General features: G+C 41.6%; 1 pseudogene; it reads right to left on the reverse strand.

Annotated features, from left to right (window-relative positions):
• The window catches only part of LOC116881073, a 28,509-nt pseudogene extending 19,367 nt beyond the window's left edge, over positions 1 to 9,142 (reverse strand).
• Between the last annotated feature and the right edge of the window lie 308 nt (positions 9,143 to 9,450).

Below are 9,450 nucleotides of genomic sequence, written 5' to 3' on the forward strand. Positions count from 1 at the left end.
GACAGAGACAGACAAAGGAAAAAGAAGAAGACAGCTCTTCATCTTGACCAAGGAAATCAGGATTGAATTTCAAAAGGGTACATTCTATAATACTGAAATATGCCAGCTGAGTAATTCCATTAAAGTGAGATGCAAATGAGTTAAGGTTGTGATTTATTCCTGAAGTCTGTCAGATTTGCCTAAAGTGGTATATCCTAAAGTGTGGTAAGCATTCTCTTGATGGCACCCATGATGATATTAATGAGTACCCAGATTTTAATTACCATGCAATTAATTAATTGATGCTGATATTCCATTTGTGGTGGTAATATAAAGTTTTCTTTGGAAATATATTAATTTTAGTTAAATTAATCTAAAGAAACAAAAATGTACCAAAAAATGGCACAGTTGGAATGAGGGTATGGTAAAATATTATGAAGATGGTTCATGAACAGTTCACTTTCGGGAAACTCTAGTCTAGAGTATACTTCTCTGAACACTCAAATTATTCTCTAAACTTCTCCAGGATTAGTGAGTTTTTGGTTACCTGAAGGGAGGATTAGGTGTGTGGGCATCAAACCAGAGGGCACATGGCTTAAAATGGCAAATCAAAAGTGGCTCACTTCTGTGTGAAAGACCATATCTCATGTTTGATTCAGTGATACAGAGAAAGAAAATATAAGTGCTGTTAGCTCAAGGAATTTGGATTTGAATATTTGCTATATTCAAATATTTGTTTGTTGTTAAACTTTGGGTGCATCACAGTATCTCTGAGTCTGTATTTTATGTGTGAAATAGAAATACTAAGACTTACTTTAATAGCATGGTTGTGAGGATTAACTAAAACAATGTAAGTGACATATCTTACACTATGTAAAGTAGATAATTAAAGACTAGTTTCTTTCCTTTCACTGTAGTTCGTACAATCACATTCCATGGAACAGAGTGGAAATTTAATTAGCTGTGTCATTCTATCAAGAAGATACATGTTATGGCTCTTGTAGGGCTGAAGGTTGAGCCCCTCTGGTCTTCCCAAGACAAATACAGTTATTGGTAAGTGACACTCCACGGGCAATTAGCACATTCTCTGGACAAAATTCACTTCCTTTCAAAAGATTTCTCTGTTGAATTGTGTCATTGTGATTACTGTTCTTGACCCTTTGGTTGTTATACAGAATGTGTGTGTGTATTTGTTATGCAGAATGTGTGTGTGTGTGTGTGTGTGTGTGTGTGTGTGTGTGTGTGTGTTTGGTGACTGTCTTCTCTGCATATAGACTGGAAGATCACTCAGGGAATTCCTTTGGGTTCCCAGATACTTCCTACTAAAGAAAACTAATCACCAAGAGCCTGGTAGTTTAGTTCACTTAGACATAGAGCAGAGGCCTGCCTGGGTGGCTCCGTGGGTTAAAGCCTCTGCCTTTGGCTCATGCCATGACCCCAGTGTCCTGGGATTGAGCCCTGCTTTGGGCTTTCTGCTCAGCGGGGAGCCTGCTTCCTCCTCTCTCTCTGCCTGCTTCTCTGCCTACTTGTGATCTCTCTCTGTCGTATAAATAAATAAATAATCTTTTTTAAAAAAAAGGAGCAGAAATGACTCCCTCTTAAGTACCACTGTAACTTTCACAGAAATTACGTAATTGGGTCTTTATTCAGTGTGCAATATGAGAAGATAAACGGAACATGGGCTTTGCAAGTTTACATGCTTGCATGTACCTGTTCATTTGCTTCTTAGTCTCAGAGTTCTCTTTGATGAAAAAAAGAAGGTAAAAGAAAGGAAGAGAGGGAGTAAGGGAGGGAGAAAAGACGGAAAGAGAGAGAAAGGAAAATAAGAAGGAAAGGAAGGAGGAATGAAAGAATGGAGGGAAGGAAGGAAGATGAATCTCTCTCTCTCTCTTTTTTTTTTTTTTTTTGGATTGTATTTCCAAGATGTTTTCCACCAAGATGTTGTGAGAATAAACAAAAATAAGGTAATCTGGAAGAGAATTGAGTAGTCACTTAGCAAATGGTTTTGTTCTTCTATTCTTACCTCCTCTTTGTCAAGTAACTAATCTATTCAGACATGATGGGTAGAGATTATAAAAGCCATAAGGGTATAGTTCTTATCATTAAAAACAATTACCACTTAGATAAGACAAAACAGGCTTAACATAAATTGAATTGAGCAACGGGCCGGGAACTATACATAAAAGCTAATAAAAATCCTTATAAATATCACTGGGAAGCTTCTACTGGGAGAGTCCTTTTTCTCCTATATCACCTTGTTACAGTGACATTTCAGTCAATATATTTTTGACTTGATGAATGAGTGGCTTTGTCCTCAGGCAGTGAATACTGTTTCACTAGCAAACTTGTCATACTTCGAGAAACACCAAGATGGGGCTATATTTTTTATTGTCACTTTATAGATGAGGGAATTAAGGCTCATTGAGGTTGAGCAACACACCCAAAGTCATACAACTGGGGGAGGGGGGCCCTCAGACTCTACTCTGTCCAATCCTAGAGACCACGCCTTGTCACCATGCATCACGGCCTCTCCAGGTCTTGAAGACAGTGAGGAGAGTCGGTTGTTTGGCGGAGAGCATGTGTGCAGGGCATTCTGCTCTTTTCCAGAAATGACAAGATAAAAGCCTTAGGAGGCTCTGAAGGGAGAGACATCAGACAACTTGGCACATTTAGAGCAGAGCACGGGCTAACTAAAGTAGCTAGCTATTGGAGTACTTTGGGGATGTTACTGATTCCAGGTTTACAAGGACAAAGCACAAATTTTAAAGATCACAGCCCGAGTACTTGATTCTGAAATGATGAACATTCCTTTGTTTCTTGGGTTGAGCAGACAAAAGTGATCCTACCATCAGCTTCTTTTTTCTAACTCTTATTAAAAACTCGGTATTCTAGGGGCACCTGGGTGGCTCAGTGGGTTAAGCCTCTGCCTTCAGCTCAGGTCATGATCCCAGGGTCCTGGGATTGAGCCCCGCATCGGGCTCTCTGCTCAGTGGAGCGCCTGCTTCCCCCTCTCTCTCTGCCTGCCTCTCTGCCTACTTGAGATCTCTCTCTGTCAAATAAATAAGTAAAATCTTTAAAAAAAACAACTGCATTCTGCAGCAGTCTGGGTTAATATTCTTGCCCACATGCACATGAAGACCAACCCTTTCCATTTGTTTGTGGAAAGGCCATCATGATGTGAGGTAAGAAAAATGCTAATAGACTTCGTCTTTGGAAGAGAATGAGCTTGGTTTCTGTGAAACCATCCATTACATCTTTAGTGTGATTTTCAGCATAATGCAGAGAATGCATGATTTTTTTACTGCTTTTTAAATTTTAGCAAGATGGATACTGTTTAAAAAATATTGTGATCAAAGTGCACATAGGGAAGGGTGGTGTTTGGGTTCTGTGTGGTGAATATTGTGGGCATGTGGGCGTTCTTCCTTTCCAGTTGAAAGCTGGTCTAGGCAAAGTGATACTTTGAGTACATACGAGTTTGTTTGTGGGGCATCTCTTTCTCTCCTTTTTGGGGGCCTCTCTCTCCTACCTCCTGGAACCCTATTCCTTCATGAAATTGTTCCAGCAGCTTACTCTCTTGTTTAATCTACTCATCAAATACTGTCCACTGACACTAATTCCCGGAGCCAGAGGTTCAGTTTTGTAGGAACAGGAGTAGTTAAAAAAAAAAGGCCTTTTCTCTCATCTCAAGTAGAACAAGCATATCTCAGACTTTGTCACTTAAAGCAGCGACCAGGGACCAAGAGCCAAAGCACTGCCTGGGTATCTGTGAGAAATGCAGAAGTCTGGGCTTCATTCCAATGGACTGAAATCAGAATCTGCCTTTTTACAAGATTCTCAGATGATAGAGGTTGGAGAAGGTCTGCTCTGGAAACCCACTGCCTTCCATGGAGATTTCCTAAGTATCATGTCTCAGCACAGCATACAAACCCCATATGATCTTAATACATACTAGAATGGGAGCTCGATTTGCTCGGGTTTCTTTGAAAAATCTCTGGGTTAAATTAAATAGATAGTGATAATCATGAAAATACTAACATTACTAGTATTGCTACCAGCTGCTGTGTTTGAGTACTTACTATATCAAAATACACTTGAAAAGTCTTCTTACTTAATTTTCACTATGATTCTATGAGGTAAGTACATTAAGTGCCTCTGCTTCACATGTGGAGAAACCTAACTTCATGATATTAAGACCACGCAAGGAGTGAATTAAAGATTAGGTCAAAACCCAGGTAATCTGGCTCCAAAACCTAAAACAGTATTTTGACTATTTAGAACTTCTTAGAACTTTTAGAATCTAATCTGCTTTATGTATCTTCAAACCAGAAATATAATAGTTAAGTTTTCTCAATGAGTTGGACACAGAACCCCTTTTGAAGTGAACTAACAACTCTCTAGAATAGCCTCTGGGAGAGCATCTGGGAGCTGTCGCCTCTGGTCATAGCTTTGTAGGTGATGATGGACATAGGGAACATGGTGGGGCAGGCCAGTGGGCACTCTGCAAGTAACTCGGAGGCGCCGAGAAGCCTAAAATACTCTGACAGGTCTGTGATTAGTACGAAGCTGTTGCTACTACATTCATTTTGTGTAACCACTGAAAAACATTTTATGTTAAGCCTTCATCTTCAATGCTTTGTCAGAGCTCCAGTAAGCCCCAGACCTTAGGTTTTCTTTCTGAACATGGTGATGAGCCAAAAGTGGGCTCTTCTCAAGCTCAAATTTCATTTCAAGTTTCATTCTTTCAGCTTCAAAATTGGCATAACTTCTGCTTTCTGCTCTGGGCTGTCTATTCTGTTTGCTCCTCCAGATTCACTTGCTACCCTCCTCCTCCTTGCTCAGGGCTCTCCTACCCAGCCTCTATGGATGGCACTAATAGGCTGTCCTTACCCTCTAGCTTATGGCTGGATTCGGCTAAAGGGTAATGATATGACAGAGTGCAGAGGGATAGAGAGGTCAGGTTACTTATTTACTTGGCTGTCTGCCTGCTGGGCTACTTCTTCAGTGCCTCCTTGCTACCAAATATCCCAGTTCCAGCAGAGGGTTCTTTCTTACAGCTGCAGATTATCCCAGGCTCCCTCTGGTCCAGGGGTGAGAATGGACCCCTGCTGTTAAGATGCTTCATTGCTCCTTGTTGGTTCCCCTTCATCCTACCCACTCATCTGTAAATAAGCCTTTATTAGACTCTGCTCATCTTCACCATTTGATCCTGCTATTGATTTCCTGCATGGATCTTGAATGATATAATCAGGTATATTTAAGTTAAAATGTTACTGAAAATTTTATTATATTGTGTTACTTCTTTCTCATATGTTGTTCCCCTATTTCCTGAATCTTTGGATAAATCAGTGTTCCAGAAAATGTGCCATGTTCCTCCACTGGTTTCTTTCCGATATTTCCAAGGGCATTATGACTACTCCAGATGGAGGATGCTGTGAAACTGATACAAATGTTCACACCTGGGAGCCATGAATGAACAAAAAGCAGAGCCCCAAGGCATTAGCTAATTTCTTTTCATCAGAGAAATGGAGGAACGTGATATGGGTCACTGTCTAGGATTAGAACCCTGCGAATCATTGCAATAGAGTGAGGAACAGGGCAGAGCCGATGGGGAAAGTGGGAATGCTAACAGGAAGACTGCTATGGGGAAAAAGAATAAAACAGAATTCCTGCCCTGGAAGGTGCCTGCGGCCTCAAACAGGATTGAGAATGTGGGAACAAAGGTGTAAGATGTTTTCGTAGTTGTGAGGGATGTCAGTGTCAGAGCATCTCTGGATCCAGATGGTGGCTGTCAGAACACAAACACCTCTTCTGGAGACAAGAGACATCTAGACCCAGGTGGTGCCAGGGTTAAAAAGGAGTGAGGAGAACTGACAGGAGAGTGAGAGGTCCTTTGAGGAAGTGGAGGGGGAGCTAATGAGAGAAAGGTTGTGAGAAGAGCCTTCTCTCAAGTACCAGGGGCACGCAGAGAGGTGTGACTAGAGGTAGTGACTGAGCTCGGAGCACTAAATAAAGCCCCTGGGAGACGGTGGGTAGATCCTTTGCCTTGTTAATAAGGGGTACTGCCAGGACAGAAGTTTGGATCTGGATGCAAACAAAATGAGAAAAAGGGGAGCTAGAGTTTCTTAAATAGAGTAGTCTCATTTTTATCCTCTTAAAGACTATTTTTTTCCTTTTCATTTTATACTTGAGGAAACTGAGGCAGAAATTGACTAGCAGGAGATCACAAAACTACTAAGTATCAGAGCCAGACTCAAATTCAGCTGGTTCCAGGTTTGGAGCCAGCTGTCCCAAGCACCCTCCTCCTAACGCCCAGAGGCAGTCACTTTCCTACCACATAGTGGACAAAGGGATAAGCAGAAAGCAGTCAGCACAGGGCTGGAGTGGCAATAATTCAGACAATTAAGAAGAACTGATTCATATACCCAAAGCCTGAAGGAAGAGGTCTATGAACTGGAAAGAGGAAAAATTGAGGAATTCCCTGGAAGAGACGGTTTTAAGCTTGCCATCTGTGGCCAATGAAGTGAGTAGGTGAAAGCCCGTATTTTAAACTTACATTAACCATATGTATTATGCAGTTAGACTCCACTGCCCCCTCCCACCCCAACAAATCTCGGTTGAATATCAGAATGCATTTAAAGTACCAGACCACAAAATGAGTACATTGAGAAAACTGATCCCAAATTTACTGTGCATGAAAATCACCCAGGAGCGACAGTTAAAACACAGACTACTAGGTCCCACCGGATTTAATAGGTCTGGACTGGAACCCAGGAATTTGCATTATAATAAGCACACAGGTGACTTTGCTGGAGGGCGACTGTCCTCTTTGAAGTATGGGCTTTGAAACTGTTTGACTTGAAATCTGACCTAGGAAGTCATCTCAGTAGAAAAACAAGAATATATGGCAGATATGTACATGAAATGAGTCATTAAGGATTGATTAATACAACTCTACTTTTTTAAATCTGTTTTTTCTATTTGCTTAGTTTTCACATCATCATCCCCTCACTCTTGGACCACCTAATAGCCTTTATTACTGAAGTTCCTAAAAATATTTTCTTTTTTACCCACTACATCATCTCATCTGATATATCCTAAAAGGTAATCTTTCCATACTTATTTCATGATGACGTTCTTTTCCACAAAACTTCAAGTTTTCTTAACGATTAAGCAATAAAGACTAGGTTCTTTGCTGTGGCATTTAAAGTGTTCTACACTCTAACCCCTCCTTATCTTTCAGGATAATCTCCTATATCCTACATAGAATAAGCTCATTTCTTCTTCTTTACCAAGTTCACTTTGAGCAGCCATTCTTCCACGTGCTTGCTAAAACTCTAGTTATGAGGAATGAAACTCCTCACCCTTTCTACCTGGAGGTAGGGAGGGGGAGGTGTGAGGACTAGGCAGTGGGAGGCTGGTGAAAGGTTAACAATCAGCTCCCTTTGGGGAAAAAAGGTCCTGATTTTTACCATTTCAATTTCCATGGTATAAATAATCCCATTAGGGCTGATTTCAGGCTACCAACGTGATAGCAAGGAAAGTAGGGCCTGGAAGCACTGTGCACAGTTGGCTCCCTGTGTTAGGCCTATATAAGCTAACCAGAGCATACCAGTGGGTATAGAGTTTACTGCCTTCTCATTCCACATATTCCAGTCATGTCTGGCTACAAGGGAAACTCTACACATCTCTTTCACAAAGCTTGGAGGGGTGACTAGTCTATATGCAAAACTGGTTCTGCCCTAGGTCTTGGCTGGTTTCTGGCCTGATGGCCTCTGTTCTGGGCAGTACTCAGTGTCCTGCTGCCAAAATCTAGTTGGTGAATTATGCGCAGTCTACACTCTTTCAAGGCCCTGAGCCCCTTCCGCATCAGCTAACTTGCTTCACCTCAGTTCTTGCTGGGGCTGCTTGGCTCTTGGCTCATACTGGGCTCCAGTGATTGCTTCCGCACTGCCAGCCTGTGGTTCCCACCTCAGCCATCTTCCAAGTACTGATTGCGTGCAGGCAGGAACTTCCCAACCCCCAATCCAGGTTCCTCAGGAAACCCTGGAGCATTATCAATGAACTCTCTATGTAGTCTCATCCTTTATTTCTTTTCCAACATTTATATAGAGTCATGTTAGTCACAGAGACTGTCTGAGAGAACTACAAAGGTCTCCAGTTTTCATCAGAAAGATCTAGGAGTGAGTGCCAGAGCTCTGAGGTCCCCTAACCTGTTTGCTTGTTTCTAAAACCACCAGCAGCCCCCTTTACCCTAGCTTTCATCCTAGAGTGGTTAGCAGGGTACAACCATTCTCCTCTCTTTCCTTCCCTATTCTGCCTCCCCTGACTTTTCCTTGCCAAAGGGCTCCTATTTGCATTTCCTTTTTGGAAAGTCACTTTTCTTATATTCTGAGTTCTCCCTACGAATGACTATATGAAAGAAAAATAAAAAAACAAACAAATACACTCATATATTGAGTCAATACACAAATTCATTCCCTCCATAGGTACAAACAAAGGGATATGAGCAGCAAATAAAACTTATAATGACATTAAGTTTGGACTCCAGAACGTGCTGGAAAAAGTGATGGAGCCTCCAGTCCCTCCAAGTTTCCCCCATTAATTGTCCTCAGGCTGGAGTATACTCTCAGCTTAGGTGGACCCGGGTACGCGATCTCAGGGACACCAAGCCCACCATGTTGATTTTCGCTGCACTGATGCTCCACTTGTCTTTTCATGACATTGAGCTATCAGGTTTTTAGGTTTAATATTCAAGTTTTTAAGATTTCTTGTTTTTTAAAATCATAGTTGCAAAGACGTCTGCTTTGAGATTCCAATCTGTCTGCCGAGCTCTCGTAAATACTTTCTCTGGCATGAGGAGCTTCATGATTTAACCTTCATGGCAAGAGACTGGGCAGAAGAACAAGGGGAAAAAAAATCTATCATTACTTAAATATTTTTGAATATTATGTTGGTTCACAGTGTTAACTGAGTTCTGTTCCTAATACATCTTTGCTATCCTCTCTCCATAAGGCGAGTTGGTATTTTATTACTGGGTGTAGGTATTCTGCCCACAGTTGGGAACTGACCTAGTGCTTTCTCTTATTTCTTGTACTCCAGGGTGGTGTGTCTTCTTTTTCTTGTAGGAAACACCCTTGAGTGGTGGTTGCCGGAAGAATCCCATCCTCTCTGTTCTCTCTGTTCTGACTGAAGAGGGAGCAAGGCCAGGTTTGAACTGAAGACCTGTTTATCGCTAATGTGAGAGGCAAGAAGCCCACCTTAGCACCGGTACTGAGTGTATTTGATCTCAAATTGCATTTGGGGGAACAGATACTTGCTCAAATATATTATTTTTGTTTCCTATTAGGTTGTTGCTCTTGGTTATACTCCACGTGTCAGGGGCCTGGAAAGGAGGAGGGGTATGTGACAATTCTTAGCCCTAAAACTTCTCACCATGGGAAGTCTTCCTTCATTTATTCATTCCAATTTTTA

This window comes from Lontra canadensis, unplaced genomic scaffold (genome assembly GCF_010015895.1).
Source record: "Lontra canadensis isolate GAN:19392208 unplaced genomic scaffold, GSC_riverotter_1.0 scaffold71, whole genome shotgun sequence".
NCBI lineage: Eukaryota > Metazoa > Chordata > Mammalia > Carnivora > Mustelidae > Lontra > Lontra canadensis.